Source organism: Triticum urartu, chromosome 7 (genome assembly GCF_003073215.2).
Source record: "Triticum urartu cultivar G1812 chromosome 7, Tu2.1, whole genome shotgun sequence".
NCBI lineage: Eukaryota > Viridiplantae > Streptophyta > Magnoliopsida > Poales > Poaceae > Triticum > Triticum urartu.
Genome location: NC_053028.1, coordinates 706,118,299 through 706,136,469, shown reverse-complemented (window position 1 = coordinate 706,136,469; position 18,171 = coordinate 706,118,299). Strand labels below are relative to the sequence as shown.

Here is an 18,171-nt window from a genome sequence, read left to right as displayed (position 1 = left end):
GTGGAATCTTCTGATCCATCTAGTATCTCTCTAATCTGACATTTGCTGACAGCATCTATACTCCATAAGACCATCTTAAAGACACTAGGTGTGAAAACTGTTGCGGCGTGTTTCTCAAGCGGCGAAGCATTTTCCTCTGTAAATAGAACGGACTGCAAGGCTTCGACGTCATGGAGAGCTTCGTTAATCTGTCGCGACGCAAGGCAACGCTCATAGTGCTCTAGCATTTCAAACAACGACATCTTACCCTCAAGATGCGTATGTAGCACAGAGTTCAAGCTCTCACTCCTCTGATTGCTGCTTAATCCTAGGATACAACGCCCCTCAAGATATGGAGCACACCACAACTTTCTCATCTGATACATCTGATGCAGCCAAGACTCCTCACTGGTTACTTTATTCCGTTGTAAGAATTGTATCCATTTTATCTCATGCTCTTCAATGGAAGAAGTATCATAAATGAAAGATCTGAATTCCTCCTTTACGTCGTCATCATGCAGATGGCGTACAATGTTCTGCTGAATGTGCCATATACATAGTCTATGGTTTGAGTCTGGCCAGACCACCCTTATTGCTCTCTGCATTGCAAGGTCCCCATCTGTGATCACAGATATCGGATGCTTCTGTGCCATGCAATCAGAAAAGGTCCACAACATCCACTCGTATGCCTGGCTTGTTTCATGAGAAATTATACCACAGCCAAATATAACAGTGCTGTGGTGGTGATTCAACCCGACAAAAGGCACGAATGGCAGATTGTATTTGTTGGTTCTGTATGTGCTATCGAAAATAATGACGTCTCCGAAAGCCTCGTAGTCAAGTCGCGATTGACTATCAGCCCAGAACAGTCCCTTCAGATGGCCATGCTCGTCTACCAAGTACTTGAAGAAAAAATCCACATCTCGCTCTTGCCTCGCCATCATGTGCATGATCACCGTTTTAGCATCACCGGCACTGATTGTCTCCTGCTTATTAGCATGGCAGAAATTATAAACGTGCCTCTTTATGCATCCAACCTTATCAAATCCACCGTATTGAAAGCACAAAATATCCATAATACGACATTTGCGGATCCCACATTTTTCCATGTCTGCAATGTCCGCTTTCTGCTCATCACTAATTCGTCTGTGCGAACGCAGCAGACAAGAAAGATCCCGTGGGGCTAGAGGATGGCTGTGCTCATCGACGAAATCCTTGACAAACCACCGACCGGTTTCCTCCTGTCTCGTAATGACCAATTTAGCATTACACCCAACACGAGTTAAACTTCGTGGCCTCCTTTTTCTATCTTCCATCTTTCTTTTCATGTGCTTATCTTCGCGAAACCCTTGACGACTACACACAATTTTCCTTAAAATTATGTATTTGTTGGATCCATCCCACTCAACGTAGCTTTTCCTCACACTAAAACCTTTTTCAAGAGCATATTTGTTGTAGAATTCATAACCTTCAGCCTCACTATCAAACATCTTGCTGACAACATTTACATACTCGAACATACTCTCATCACTTGCATACGCCATGTCTTCCTGCATATGACATGTGAGGGAAACCAATCATCAACATCTTTCTGTTTATCAATGTTGCAGGTGTAAAATAGCTCATAGACAAAGACAAGTGTATGGAAAAGACTTTGCTGGTTTGACATGTGAGGGAAACCAATCATCAACGTCCAACAAGTAGTATCTCATCTTCCTTTAAACTATATTTCATGCGCTATGCAAACCTAAAGTGATGATGACTTTAAGAAACTAAATTAAGTGAACTATGGAACCAGTATCTCATCTTCCTTTACTATATCTCATCTCAAACGTCAACATCTTACTTAAACAAACATGATGCGATTAGCTCAAGAGAAACTATGCCACGATGAAGCTTTCCATTCGCTGTTCTAGTCCGTACCCGGATCTTGTGGGGTTGAGGTTGTAGTGCATGCACGGTGGAGGGGCGCAACGGCCAAGAGAACGAGCAGAACGCCAAGCCGAATTCATACCTTAAGGATGGTACGCGCGAAGAGATGGGATCGCCGCCGCGGTCGCCGCCGATTCAGCCGGCGCAGATCCGGCCTTCTTCTTCTTCGGTGACGGCGTGGGGGGCTGGGGTTGGTTGGGTGGAGGACGAGGACGATGAATTTATTCCTCTCGCCGGGCAGGTCGAGGACGGAGAAGGTCAGGAGCGGCGAGCGGCGACGAATAGATCGGAGGAGGATTCTGAACTGGATCGAGTAGACATGGATCTGGTCCTCAGGTGATCGGTTCAAGAAAAGATATTTCACCCTGGACCATTATGCCCTTATCGCAATTAACATATTAAATTTAATCAATTAAAATTCCCCGCAAGATCTGACGGCTAATAAAAATCAGACGTGATCAGACATGTAAGTACTGCTAAGTACTCCGAGTACTAACCCAATCACTGTAAAACAGCTCCTCAAAATTAGGCGTAATCAGATTGTAGATATTCAAGAGCTTGTGATCAACGACGAACAAAAGTAGGTTCCTAGTATCGGGCATCACTCGGTACATTGCTCATACCTCTCCCATGAAGGCCCATACCGTCATTAAGGCTCACTCGGTACATTATACCTAAAGAAGCCACTAGCATTGAGCCTTTTCTGAATCATGACCAAAGTTATTCAGCGAAATCTTTAATCTATGCGCATTAAGTCTAACCTGAACCGCGGGCAAACGCAAGCGGTTTATCTTCCTCTACATATAGTATCCATCGTGGGTCAATATTTCCATTGCGTCCACCAGTCATCGAGCTGTCAAGCATCCATCTTCGTCATGCATGTACATTGTTTGTTTGCTCTGTCCGGCACTCCTCCATGGCTTCTATGCCTGATGAAGAAAAAGAAGAAGTAGAAGGCTTTGAACAATCATGATTGCAACTATGCATTGGAAGATTGCAGAAGGAAGGGCTTCACTATACAGCAGAAACATGACACCTTTTGCCCGCAGGTTGAAAACTGTGCTATGTAGATGCATAGTCCGTTTGGTAAACATATTATGTTATCGAAACAGACCATCCACATAAGATTGAATTTTTCAATCTCACAACACAATAAAAGGCTGGATATTCAGATTCTGTGATGATGGCGGCAGGGTTTCTTTTTCTTGGTCGGCAGCAGCAGCTCTGCAATGGTTTCAGTTCAGTTGAGAGCGTCTCGACAAACACAAAATCCAACCCGCATACATAGCAATGTGTATACAAAGCTGCAGAATATGAAGTGCAGCACTCACAGCGCTCAGACACCGACGGTAAATGCAAGGTAGATCAAACAAACTGTCCACCAAGGTTAGCAGCTAATTGACCTAGCCAGAGTTTTCAACTAGTTTTGTACGTCGTCAGGTACTCAGGTCCCAAGTCCTTCTAGGTTTGGATGATACAGTAAATGACAGTGATTGATTTTAGCGGCCTTCTGTTGAGGTACAAACATTAACAATAAAATCAAGGTTAGGAAATTAAGAGAAGTCCAGGGGCAGAGCAAGACTAAGTATGAATGTTCCCTTGACATCGACTCCGGATCCACACGGCGTTAGGTCGACAAGCTATTCCACCTTCCTGGTGCTCCTGGTAGCAGCTTGATCGGCTGCTTCCATGGGTGGTACCTGCAACGATCATACATATGCTACTGGCAGATCATTTCAGTCTTTCATCGTAATTGATGCAGATGGGGAAAAAGGCTTCAAATGGTAACCACTGTCAAGGTTAATCTCTTTTAGAGAGGAGACAGCAACCTGTCTGGTTGGTTTTTTTTATACTCGTCCACATAAAAAGTCTTGTTAATTGAGTTGATTTAATACTCTACTCTCTACTTAAATGCAACCTTAATCCTCCCGGAGGTATTTTCTTATCGATGTACATTTTCTCACTAGAGTTCAAAACATTCGATCTTGACTTTTCTCATACTAGCACAAATGCCCGTGCATTGCAACGGGTGTAAAAAAAACACTTCCCTAACCCAATGGCTCAAGACCCACCCCCCCCCCCCCCCCCCCCCCCCCCAACAATCAGGCACCTATTTTTTTTTTTGAAACTATCAAGCACCTATTTTTAACAGGTACTGTCTTTTTCATTATAATTCTTAAAAAAATATTGTACATGAACAACAATAAATAAACATTTTTATTATGATTTATACATAGTATTATTTTCCAGGTGTTAAACAATTATAACATAATTTTCTCTCGAGTTATGGACGGGGTAAGACTATGCGTTCGTGGGACTATAGCGAGTGGCGGAGGACTAAAAAAAATTGAGGGCGGCAAACTGTAAAGCATAAAAGAAACTCTTTCGACGCAAATTACTAAAATGCACACAAATACTTTTGTCGGAAATATACTAAAATTCTTTGAAAATCGCTCCATTGTCAGGTCATTTTCTCAAAGTGATACTAAAATTTGAAAACAATTATCTCTCTCATGTATCTTCTGTTTTCCCTTCCCATTCATTTTCCTCTTTTTTCGCCGAAAAATCAGAAACACGGCTCGTGCTTGCCGCCGGCTTCGCGCGCTAGTTCTATGAAGCTAGGTTTGTGCTCGTGCGTGTTGAACAAAGAACGAAGCAATGCGAACTTTTGATCGATGATGATGGTTGTGGATCAGTTCATCTGATCGATATCGTGCCTATGGCCTAATAAGTTCCACGGCCCAATAACACATGACACGTTGATTTCTAGCTGGTTTACTTTGTTTGCATGATCTTTTTAGCGATCAATCAACTCTATATACATACCTAAAACCTAAAAAGTGCAGCTGTGCTCATTAGAGCTCCCGAGCACACACCTCACGCATCGTCCGATCTATATCATGAGTCTCAGGTGTCGTTTGGTCGGAGAAAAAAAAACCTAAATCCTAAAAAGTGCAGCTGTGCTCGTTTGCATCCTCGAGCGCACACGTTTCTGCGCCGTCGGATCGTCATCGCGTACACCAGGTGCCGCGTTGTCTATTCGTGTCACGCGCGCAGGTGGCACCTGGTCGGCCTGTGGCCCGTTGGGTGGGAGCGGCGGTTCCGGGGCCCACCACTTCTCCTCGTCGCGTCCACCCCCTCCCACTACCGACGCTCATTTCGAAACTGCAACCTCCAGTGCTATCTCCTCGTGTGTTTCTCCCATCCCAAATCCCCCAAATCGGGCGAGGTTCAATCCCATGGACGTCGACGAGTTCGGCGAATCCGCGGCCGATTTTCCGCCGGAGGTAGAGCGGTTCACCGCGTGCCCCGATTAGAGGGTTGTTCGGCGACCAGGGGCGTGCGACCATCAGGTGCGTGCGGCGTTTTCTGGAAAAAGAGAAGCGGAGGGTAGCCTGGGTTGTGCCGAGGAGCAGGTCGGAGGGAGGGAAGCAGTAGCCAAGGCACGACATGGGAGGAACGGCCGCCGCGAGCGATGTGCCCTTGGCGCAGAGGGCAGAGTCGCGCAGTGGGTGAGTAATCCTTCCCTGCAATCCTTTCGTAAGTACATCTGGTCTCGATTTTCAGCTCTTTCCTGTTTCCAAATTGACGAGTACATGGTGGATGATGAAGCTATCGTCATGGTTGACGACATTGGGAATTCGATGCGCAAGGGGATTGGCTACTGGTGGATGTAGGGTTTGAGGGCAGTTGGGCTGCTGTGGTGCTGAGATGATGTACGAGTGTTTTGGGTTAGGATGCTCACTACAGGGATAGTTCAGGCGAATTGGTTGTTGTAGATTTTGAGTTTCAGATTCATGTTTGCTTTGCTCTAGTTTTGTGAATGACTTGCCCTGTATGTTTTCAGAAGTTGCCCACACACAAAAATGTTGTACTCCCTCCATTCCCTTATACAAGGCCACTGTGAAAAATACATTTTGCATCTATACAAGGCCACTAACGGAAATCGAGGCAAAAATTAATGATATTTTCTCGTAATAGCAACTTGTTTAATACTTGCATGCATGTAGTCATAATGACACTTGCTACTTCCTTCTCATTTCTTCCTTCCAAGCATGCAAACGTATTAATGATCCCGTTTAATGAGAAGAAAAGTTGGCTTGCAAAGTAGTCATAAATTTTACCTTGGTACCTGTAATCTGAGTTTGTGGCCTTGTATAAGGGAATGGAGGGAGTAGTAGATTTTGTTCCAGTTAAAGTACTGCACTGTTTGAACAATGCAAATGTAGAGGAAGTAATTCACTGCAGGGGAAATACTTTCAGTTTAATGGATAACTGAAATTTCTGAATTGCATGATGTGGTTTAGTTTTGCCTGATATATGTGAACAATGCCAATCTAGAGGAAATAATTGCCTGATGGAAATTAAGGGAAATAGTCTCAATTTTAACGGATAATCGTTTTCTCTGAATTGCCTGATGTGTTTAGTTTGCCTGACACGTTTCAGTTTTTTTTGTACTTTACTTGCTTGATTTGTTCAGATTTGTTCTTTTTGAATCTTGCTCTGTTACTTAAAGTCCTACTTCATATAGCAACAGAGACAAACTTAGTTACTGTACAATCACTTCGACACTTTAGTTGCCTGTCATGGCTCCCTGTTTTTGCTTCAGTTTGTTATAGTTTTTGCCTGATATGGTGTGTGAGTTTGCCTGATACATTTTTTAAACATTTTGATAGTTATTGCCTGATATGGCTCTTTTTTGCCTCAGTGATATGGTGTGTGAGTTTGTTACAGGACTAGACTGAAATATACAGTTACAATTGAGGCAAAATTTCTGCATGATGATGTTCTTTCTCTTTATACATAGCAGGAAAAAATGGTTGGGACAAGCAAAAAGGGCCTTCAGGGTGACCCTCCTGCATTTAATCCTGATGACGATCCATCTCATGCCACTGAAGAACATAGAATAGGGGTGTGCAGAATATTTGAAACATGCTACTATTTTCCTTTTGATCTATGATCCCCCCTCCTTCTAGATTGATGTGTGCTTGATGCGTGTGTGTGTGCTTATAGATTGCTACTTACATATTGCTAGAGAGAGATGGTGACCTTGACGTGTTTGCACCTTTTTGATCTATGATCCCCCCTCTGAATCAGATTTGCATACGTACTAGTAGGTGCCATGTGGATTTATTAGTCTGTACGCATGGTAAAAGATGGTCTGAAGTTAGTTGCATATCTATGTCCTTGATTCAGATAATTCAGTCCTTTGCTGCTTTTATTTTTCTAACAAGGATTGATCATTGCATGCTAGTCTTACCTATGTTCATTTCGTTTGGCCTAGCGCTCGATTTGTTGCTGCTGCTACACTAATTCCAGCCTTGATTATATTCTGAGACAAAATACATGTATAGGAGGAAGACAAATCAAGGGAATTTCTTTTCATGTGGTGATACACTCATGAATCTGTGTGATTCTTTTGTCTTCTTCTTTGTATCTCTTCTTTTTTAGGCTCATGAAGCCGTGAGTATGCATCATGTATGTGTGTATTTACAATCTATAACCTTTTTGAGCATTGAGTTCTAGCCAAGAATATGCTTTCTTCTAGTCAATGATTTCTACACTAACTTGCCTAATAATCTCAGAAAGTTGCCTATAATATTTTCCATATTTTTTGGCATAGGATTTGCGGCAACTAGCAAGGTGAGGGAGGAGAGAGGTGTCAGAGTGCCCGGCAACCAGGAAGTGAGGCAAGAGGAAGAGCCAAGAGGGCAGTGCCATTCATGCGCTGCGACCACCTAGCGCGTGGAGGAGCTAGAGCCAAGAAAGTGTTCTCGCCAGTGGTCGAGGAATGGGCCGCAATCGTCGGTAAGTATCTTGAAATCGACCCCCTAAGCATGTGTTCTTGTACTCAAATCTACGATTCTATGTCACAGAGGCGAGATAGGGAGGTTGAAGAGGGGTGTGCGGGGTCTCTTTTTTTGGGCAAATCGATGATTTCGAGCGCGGCGGCGGTTTATGACTTCGGGATACGGTGGCTGGAATCGTTGATGATTTGAGCCGAAAGCATCTAAAACTTGCCCACCGCATGATAGTGAGTTGCCAGAGATGATGACATGAGTTGCCCAACCGCTCCTGCAATGTGGGTGCTGGAATCATCGATGATTTGATCCGAAAATGTCCGAAAACTTGCCCAACGCATGATAGTTAGTTGCTAGAGATGCTAGCATGAGTTGCCCAAAGATCCGCTCCCGAGAGCGCTGGGTTTTATTTCGCCAAAAATATGCCCAACACATGATAGTTAGTTGCTAGAGAAGCTGGCGCGACTTGCCCAGAGATTTTTTTACTTTGACTTTTTTTGTAGTTTTTGCATACACAACTACAAATAAGCATATGAAAGCATGAACCATCAACTTGTGTTTTTTTAATTAACAAATCAGGGCAGCCTACGCTGTTGATTCCACTGAATTTGCCCCAAATCACACAAATGTTGTTTGTCTATATTTTTTATTCTAGACAAATGCAACCTAATATACAGGGAGGAATGATGCATTCATAACAACACAACATTTAGTCTTCATGTTATTCAAACAAAAATCTTTTGAACTGTGTGTTTTCAAAGGCAACACAGCACAATACAAGTTCTTTGTCTGGATAGCAAAGTCACGATGAATTACACATAAAATTTTCCAGAATTGTTGTCTTTTTTTAGTAGGATTTGCTTGACATTTGAATGTGACTTGCTAATGTTAACCATGTGACTTGCCTGTGTTTTATGTTTTCTGCACTTTTTTAAGAATTTAGGTTATGTTCTTACCCCCAAAACCATCAGTTGCCTGCAGAGCATTATGGTCATGGAGATAAAAGGAGTCAGGGGCGAGATGGAGCTTCCATCTGGATTCAGATCTGGGAGGCAGAGGTGTGCATGTTGGGTTGGTGGGAAGGACGTGGCGTGGAGGAAAGGGGAAGAAGAAGGGAACTCAGGAACTCACGTGCTTTTTCTTGCACGTGATTGACGAGGGGGAGGGATGTTTGTTGTCGCGCGAGAACTTATCGGGGCAGGGTACCAGTTCGGCAGTTCCTGGGACTTTCCTTTTTTGATCCTCTTTCTGGACGGGGGGAGATATCTTTCCTTAAAAAGGGTGTGTGCCAGGGAACACTAGGGAGCACCTGTTTGCTCCCTAGTTGCGTCCAAAAAAAATTCCTAATCCACAACCGCATCTCTCTGGCCGTACCCCACGACCCACTCCTCTCTCACCCCCTGCGCATCTTCCTCCACGCCACAGCCACCTCCCGCGATGCCCCCTGCCCCGGACCGGCGCCGGCGAGGCCCCACCTTCCTACCAACCCTGGCCAACTCCCTTCCCTGCCTCCGACCAGCACCGGGCGTCCACCTCCCCTGGCACGCCGATCCGCCTCCACCCTCAAAGGTGTAGCACCGCCATGGACTGGATCCGGCAAGTTCCACTGCGCCACCCCTCGACCAGCCCGGCCCTCGCGTCGGCGGCTCCACCGAGCCAAATCCCGCGCCGGAGCCCCTCCTCCGCCAGTCTTCTTCACTGCCGACGCACATCGACCGGCAGTGAATCATCCCGTGAAGACGACACGGCCCCCGCCCCAGACTGGTGCCGACGCGGCCCCGTGCCCAGCTTCTCCCTATTGGCGTCGTCTTGGGCCCCGCCGCCTCAGTCTCTCGCCGGTTCAGTTCATCTCGGGGCCGGCCCCTGACGATTTGAACCGGCGACGGGGTCCCTGCTCGCGCGCCCCTCGGGGCCCCCCCTGCAATCCTGATCTCCCTGGCCACACAATCCTCACGTAGCCTTCATAGGGCTGTGGATTGGATTGATGGCGTGGATACAATCTTCTGGGTCAGATGCTGGAGGACGTGGTGGACTATCGATCTGCTCCACAACCCGGCAGGTGGCAGTGCAGACAAGCATCGCCGGCCCAAGAGGATTTGATGATGTCCAGGGCATGGATGAGGCCAAGCAGGAGCTTCTTGAGGTGAATATGGTCTATCTACATACTCATGAATTGTGTTTCTATGATGTTGATGACACGATGAGATTCAATGTTGATCTGCAAGTGTCCAAAAGTTGCCCAAACATATGATAGTTAGTGGTCATAGATGCTAGCGCAAGTTGTCCAAAGATCTACCACTTAGAGTGTTGGGTTTTATTTCTCCCAAAACTTGCCGGGTGCAGGATAGGTAGTAGTGAGCGATGCTGATGCGAGTTGCCCGAGATTTTTTTTAGCAAAAATTTGATTTTAATTTGCAGAAGTGTTGGTATTTCCGATAGGTTTTGTTATTGGTGTGGAATATGGATCATACGTACCGACATAGATAACCAATATGTATGTCATTCCTTCTAGCGTTGTTGATTTGATTACTATTATAGTAGTTAACAACATTTCACATTTTTAAATTGGAGATATACTAGGAAGTAGAGGATTGATTATAGTACCTTATTTATGTACTGAATGTAGTTTTTGTCGCTGCATTCTTAATATTATGTGCATGTGATCTATCCTGCAACCTATTACTTTTTTGTGAATTTGAGTTCCAGCCATTTTTTGTAGTCAACAATTTTGCACTAACTTGCCTAATAATGCCAGAAAGTTGTCTACAATCAATTTTCTAATATCTATTGGAGATTTGGGAGTAGTTTTATGTTGAATTAAACGCTTTTCAAGGGGATTTCACATTGGTTTAGTTTTTGTGGAAGTATGTGCACTATGATTTATTAAGTGTTCAAAACTTGCCCAACTCATGATAGTTACCTACTAGAAATGTTGGCGTGAGTTGCCTGGAGATTTGCTCCTGAGAGTGTTGGGTTTTATTTCGCCCAAAACTTTAAACTTTAAAACTTGCCCGGCCCATGACAGTTATTTGCTAGAGATGCTGGCATGAGTTGCCCAGAGATATTCTTTACCAACAAATTGATTCAGTTTTCACATTGCTATTTTCCAATAGGATAAATTGCCCACATATAAACATTACTTGCCTAATAATGCCAGAAAATCACTACGAGAAGAGCAATTAGCTAGTTGTGCTGATGGCAGCATGTTCATAGGTGCATGCCCGCCATGGATACCGATGTGGATGGCATGCAAAATTCCTTCCTAGTTGTGCTTGAGAACGAGATGAGGTGCAGCTGTGCAGGCACATAGTATATAGGAAAACTTGTGTGAATTATTAGCATGTGCAGATGCTAGTGCTACACTGATTGCATGATGCATTGTTGTACCTTGATGTACTAGAGAATGTGGTCGTCTCCAATGGATATGCCGTCTCCATTGGACTCAATCAGTTATTTTGTCTTCAGGCAATTTTTCAGTGCAAGCCGGCAAGTTGTAACTAGCACTTAGGCAAGTACTCGCTCTGTGTGAGAATTGATGATTTTTGAATGCGAGGGTGGTTTGCGGCGTGGGGATGCGGGGGCTAGAATCGTCGACAATTTGAGCAGAAAGTGTCCAAAACTTGCCCAACGCATGATGCTTAGTTGCGAGATATATTGACGCGAGTGGCCCAAAGATCCTCTCCCGAGATTATTGGGTTTATTTTGCCCAAAACTTGCCCAAACCATGCTAGTTAGTTGCTAGAGAGGCTGGCGTGAGTTGCCCAGAGATACATTTTAGAAACAACTAATTTATAATTGGAACCAAATTTGATATTTACAATAGGATATGTTCTCTACATATAAACATTACTTGCCTAAATCCCCAAAGTTTCATAGTTTTTTTCTACCAATTTGATACGCTTAAATAGTTTTCATTTGGTCCACTCAACCAAACAAGCAAACCATTTTGGTTGTAGCATAAATTTTTTGATGTTTTGTGCACATGCCGAAGGAAGAAGCTTGAACATCCATTTCCCGGTAAGCTTCGCACAAAGCTATTCATTTGTTTGGTTTCAGCAAAAAAAGAGGAGTTGCCTCAAACACACAAGGGTTGCTTACTGCCAATAGTGATTTTTCTTAAACAAACCCTAGAACTTGGCTCCTCTTTTTTGTTTTCATGTACTGACAAGACTAGGTTGTTGTCAAGGGATTTCTCCGAATGTGCAACAGCCATTAGCCGGAGAAAGGAAAATGAAACACTTTTCATGTACTGATAGACAGGACTAGCTTTTCGTCAATACTTGATTTGCTTAAAAACCGCTATAGTTGCTCACTATTTACTTTTTACCGTTTTCTTGCAATAGGTGCACCAAAAATCAATACTAGTTGCTCATGCTGGAAGAAAAAGAAGGGGAAAACATTGGAAAAAGAGTTGCAATCAGGATGAACAAGGTGAGGAAATCAAACCTTCTCTTTCTTTTCCTCCTCTGCACCCTGGTTCATTTTTAGCAAGCAAGGAATATTTTTCATTACACACTTCAAGGTAAACTTCACACAGCCCCCAATAGCTTGCTCTATTCCCTGATTCGATATGTGGGCTGGTTAGTTAAATATTGCACGAGCAAAAAAGGGGTCAATAATTGTTACATGCAAGTTTTTGCTTGGAAGAAACCCATATAAAGGTGCAAACATTTTAATCTATTTTTTGCTTCTTGGGTTTTGAGTATGGGTGGCCAATAAATCAATCTGTTTTTCACCTGCATACACCATTAGCCTCAGGTGATACATGTCCAAAATCCAAAGCAAAAGCTAGAACCAGAAATTGAAGAGGGTTATGTTTTTTTCACACAACCAAATAAACATGAGTTGCCTCTAAACCATTCCCTACTTGCCCAAACATTATAGAAACTTGCCTAGATATGTGAACAGCCAGAAGCACAAGCAACACAGCAGCTACATGTACGGCAAAGCCCCAGATAGATACATTGCCCAAAATTTAGTAGCAAAATTCACAACGAAAACACAACAACTACTGCTACTGCTACAATTCCGCAACTTGTAGTTCAAGGAGATATTTGCCCCCAAAAATCACTAGTAGCAGCCAAACCCTGTAACTTTCAAGACCTCTTTTAGCCTTAATTCTACCACACAAAAAACATGAGTTGCTTGCATTTTTTTTCTCCCTGATTTCCTACACATATACACAACTTGCCCAAGAGCTTTGCCAAGCTTGAAGATCAATCAAAAAACAGCAGCCTTGGGCAACCTACAACACTCTGCAGATACCTACAAAAAAATCCAAGCATAAACTAGAATAGCACTTTCCAGATAGGTCTTTCCTGTGTTTTCAGCACAAGTTGCTTCGAAATCATTCCAGACTTGCCTGCACATCGTACCAACTTGCCCAAAAAACACATTATTTTGCATGCATAATGTCTTGGTAGTTCTTTTTTGCAGTTCCACAACATTAACTGCCATGTTGTATTATATTCCCTCACTAATAGACCCTTGGTTCCACAGAGTTTTATAAAAGAGGAGCTGAGAGGGCACATCAAGATGGAAGTTCACTTTTCAGGTCCATGGCCAGCAAAGCGTGGGACAACAGTTGTGGCAATGGAGAACAGGGTAGATGGAGAAGGGGAGGTCAAGGAGGGAGGTTTGGGGAGCTATGACTGGGAAGGTGGAAGTGGCGCGAGGTACTACTGAGACCATGCCATGATCGCTAATGGTTACGAGCACTAATGACCATTAGGAGGGTTTGGTGCGTCGGCTGTCATGATTGCTTATGTCGTTAGGGGGAATAGCAGTTACGATCATGACAGATTCTCCCTTGGAGGCCATGTGCGTGAGGGACTGTTTCTTTCCTTTTTGGTTTGCCAGTTGGATCTGGGAGAGGTCCACTACCAATTTAAGGGTGTGTGCCATGGGCCGCTAGCCAGCCAACGGTTGCTGGCTAGTCGCGTCCATATACATATATGTCTCAAAAGAAAACTCTATGTAAAACAAATGACAGAAAATGACCTGACTTACTATTAGAACACTTTCCTTCATTACCAATTTATTATTACGGGACGGCTTCTTACTTTTCCTATCAATCACGGAAATTCCTCCTTTCCTTCTTTATTTTCTCTTCCTGGAATCCCTCCTTTCCTTCTTTATTTTCTCTCCCTTCATCCTTATCCTCATTAGGACACTTTCTTCTTTTATTATTACGGGACGGGACAGGTTGCTCCTTTCCTTTATTAATTTTCTCTGTCAATCCCCGAATTCCTCGTTTACTTCTTTACTCCTTTACTTCAGATATTGCGGGAAAGCTTTCCTCCTTATTACCGGACCGGCCGGGTTCCCACTTTCCTACTTTTTGCTGTCAAATCCCGAAAAATCCTTCTTTCCTTCTTTATTTTTGGGAAACATGAGACCCACACTTCACCATGTTCTCTAGATAGCTTCCTGATACCCAAAGAAATTGAAAACGTATATAAATGGAGTAGATTGGATGTGAGAGAGCTAGGTGGGACTATTTAACAAGTTAATCAACCTTTGCTTTTGCAGAAAACACAGCTAGCTTGGTTGGCTGTGCCATTATCTATTGCACGTTGGGATTAGGGTTCGAATCCTCTCATGGTCATCCATTTTTTTTTCTTCTAACGGAATAGGTGGGCCTGATTTATTGGGCCAGAGCGCACAAACGGGCTTGGTTAGCCTGGCTTGGACGGACGAAACGAACTTCGACGGTGAAACTAATAACGGACGAAGATTATGAGGGAAGAAGCGATCCGTGCTTTATTATTAGGGAAAGATAGTAGTACTTCATGCAATGGCCTTTTTTGGTTCGCACGATTCAACAAACACTGGAACATGAAAAAGCGGAAATAGGATATCTTGACATCTCGAATCCTACAGCAAGGGGAAACACACCATACATTAATTGTTGTTGTTTGGTTGCACAAGGGAAAAAAACACAAAAATACTACGGAAATTGAGTGGATGTCATTCAAAATAATTTATCAAAGAGGTTATACCTCTGGCTAAATATCCGATGAAACTGTACTATAGGAAAGCAAAAGAATTCAGACAGTAAAACCTAATAAAATCATGTAGGACACTGGTCACATCATACAACAACTACAAGCAAATTATGCCCACAACAGGCACATAAATTTGCAGCTTATTGGTGAAACAAAACAAAGAGTTGTAGCTGCAGGGTCATGAAAAATACATTATAAAATGCGTAATGGAGATAAAGTGGCCTCTTCTGCCAAATTGTGCATATAGTGGGAAGCATCATAAATACAGTCAGGTACGCTTCATCTTGTGCACAATATTCTGCTGCATGGCATCGACGCAACTGAAGAAAGCAACCCGCCAGATCTTGCAGAAAAATAACACTCCAAACCATACCCAGAAACCAAAGACAGTTCCAGCAATCACCGAGTAGTACAGCCACAATGTTTCGAGTTCATGGTGATGTTCCTTTGCCCCATCCACTGGTGTTGTAGTACTCGAATTGTTTGTGCACGCGATGCTCAAGGGAAGGCCACAAAGTCCCAGATTATTGTCATAGATCGATGGGTCCTCAAGTGTTTGGAGCTGACTGCCTGTTGGTATCTCTCCAGACAGAAGGTTGTTGGAGAGATTGAGATTGGTGAGGAACATCAGGTTTGAGACACTAGGAGGAATATCACCTGATAGTTTGTTCCAAGAGAGGTCAAGGGATTCTAATAGCTTTAGATTGCCAATATCCTTGGGGATACTACCAGACAGATTATTTCTTGAAATATTTAGTAACCGCATTCCTTTGAGACTTGTCAGCTCCGAAGGGATCTCACCAGATAGAGAATTACCAGAGATATCAATACCAGTCACAAATCCATGTGTTCCCTGAAAGGTGTACTCCCATCTCTTCCAAATTATGTCCAAGCTGCCACTGTCGGAAAATCTCATGGAGTTAAATACCATGTCGAGTGCTACAACCGGTTGCATCACAAATGTCTGTCTCATCAAGGAGAAGTTGACGAAACTTCCTGGTATGGAGCGTACAAAATCATTTCCAGCAAGATCAAGCAGTTGGAGATGGGGAAGTTGTGATAGCTGCTGCCAAGGAATACTTCCGTAGAACATATTTGTTCGCAGGCTGAGAATCCTCAACGAAGGATTGCTTTCCCCTACCCATGGAGGAATTACGCCCGAAATCTTATTGTACCCGAGATCCAAAACAACAAGGCTTTTGAACTTCTTCAACACTGCTGGAAAGCAACCTATGAAGTTGTTGCTTGACAAGTGTAGTGAACTTAGTGAAGAGTTGTAGAAAGTTGAGGTTGGAACTTCCCCAGCAAAAGCATTACCCGACAAATCCAAGAATTCTAAATCTTTCAAATTCCAGAAGCAACCAGGAAGATCTCCAAAGAGCTCATTGTTAGATAGATCCAAGTACTGCATAAGTGTTAACCCACAAAAGGTAGACCATGATTCTCCCGAGGAGTTGCTATTGTCTGTAATGTTGGCCACCTTGACAGCTGGCAACTGCCTGCTGTCACGATTAGTAATGGTACTCGTAAACTTGTTGTCAGACATGTAGAGAACAACAAGATTTACCAGCAAGGAGATGGTTTCAGGAAGCTCACCCTCAAGATGGTTGCAGTCGATTCCAAGGAGTTTTAAAGATGTTGCATTACCAATATCTAATGGCATAATTCCACTAAGGTGATTATTGGACAATTCCAATACTTGCAAGTTTGGCATGCCCTATACCCACCGGAATGCTTCCAGTTAACAAGTTTTCGAATGCATTAAAAATTTCGAGCTCCTTGCACTTGCTGATATGCGATGGGATACTTCCATATAACTGATTATGTGACAGGACCATGTACTTAAGACTAGTAAGGTTCCCCAGCTCCGGTGGAAGAGTAGAAACTAGACTAACGTTTTGCATGTAGAGCTCCTGTAGCAACTGAAGCCGCCCGAGTGAGGCTGGGATCAACCCACCAAGTGGGTTGTTGCCCAGTGAAAGGGTTCGCAACCCAGATATCATCCCCAGCTCCTCTGGGATGCTTCCAGTTAACAAGTTTTCGAATACAGCGAAAATTTCGAGTTCCTTGCAATTGCTGATATGCGATGTAATACTTCCATATAGCTGATTCTGTGACAGGACCATGCACTTAAGACTAGTAAGGTTCCCAGCTCTGGTGGAAGAGTAGAAACTAGACTACGTTTCGCATGTAGAGCTGCTGTAGCAATTGAAGCTGCCCGAGTGAGGTTGGGATCAACCCACCAAGTGGGTTGCTGCCTAGTGAAAGGGTTCGCAACCTAGATATCATGCCCAGCTCCTCTGGGATCCCCCCTGTGAGATTATTTGCAAAGAGCCGCAGTGTCTTGAGATTTTTGAACCTTGAGAATGAGTGAGGTATTGAGCCATAGAATCCATTAACAGACAGAATTAGATCCCTCAACCTTGGGACCATATCCGGCAGTGAATCTGGTAATGGCCCTGAGAAGGTGTTACCCGATAAATTGAGGGATCTCATCCTCATATTGGTGGTGTTGAGGATGAATTGTGGGAAGCTACCACTGAGATCATTATTAGCTAGAGATAACATGTTCAAACTGGACATAGGTGAGAACTTGCCATAGTCTGGGTTAGTCAGGTGGTTATTTCCCAGGTTAAACTTGGCAATCATTGGTAAGTTGCTGAGTTGGTAGGGGATGGCACCAATAAGATTGTTGCTTCTCAAGTCCAGATATGTGAGCGTGAGCAACTTGGATATGTTTGCTGGGATGGCACCAACAAGATTGTTGTTGTTGAGTTTGATTTGGTGAGGTTCCAGAACGCTGCCGAATACAAGTAATCGAGCGTACCGTTGAGGCCGGCGTTGGGAAGGCTGAGCTCCGTAACATGCCCGGCAGCGTCACAGGAGACGCCAAACCAAGAGCAAGTGGAATTCACAGTCGACCATGAGGACAGCGAGTTGGCGCCAACCAAAGTGGACTTCCATCGGAGAAGTGCTTCCGCTTCCGGGTTGGTCGCCTTGGCTGCGCATACTAGCAAGAGAAGTGAGATACGGAAGAGTTTCTTCAGGGGCTCCATTGAAGTGTTGGGAAAGAAAGTGGCAAGCTGCAGAGCATTTCCTTAGTTTACAAGTAGCTAGAGTTCACATAGATAAAAGAGATTGGAGTGGTGTAGAAAACGCGAATAATATCATTCCCTCATCTTAATTCTCAACCTCACAGGAAAGTGAATACTAGTCAGTAGTGTACTCGGTCATAAGGTCATGACTCATGATTGATGACCATGTGCGTGGCTCTGGCTGTCTGTTCCATTGTCGATACATTCGATTGAGCGACAATTAATTTCGGACAGAGATAGTAGTTAATTACTCCGTCTGGGTCTCCCTCGTATTTTGGGTCAAATTTTAATTATAAATTTAACTATGTAATAAAAATAGTATCATTGTAAACTACCTTTAAATACGAATCCAATACG

General features: G+C 43.7%; 1 pseudogene; it reads right to left on the bottom strand.

The window, feature by feature from the left end:
* Window positions 1–14,987: 14,987 nt before the first annotated feature.
* LOC125523055 lies at window positions 14,988–17,775 on the bottom strand (annotated as a pseudogene).
* Between the last annotated feature and the right edge of the window lie 396 nt (window positions 17,776–18,171).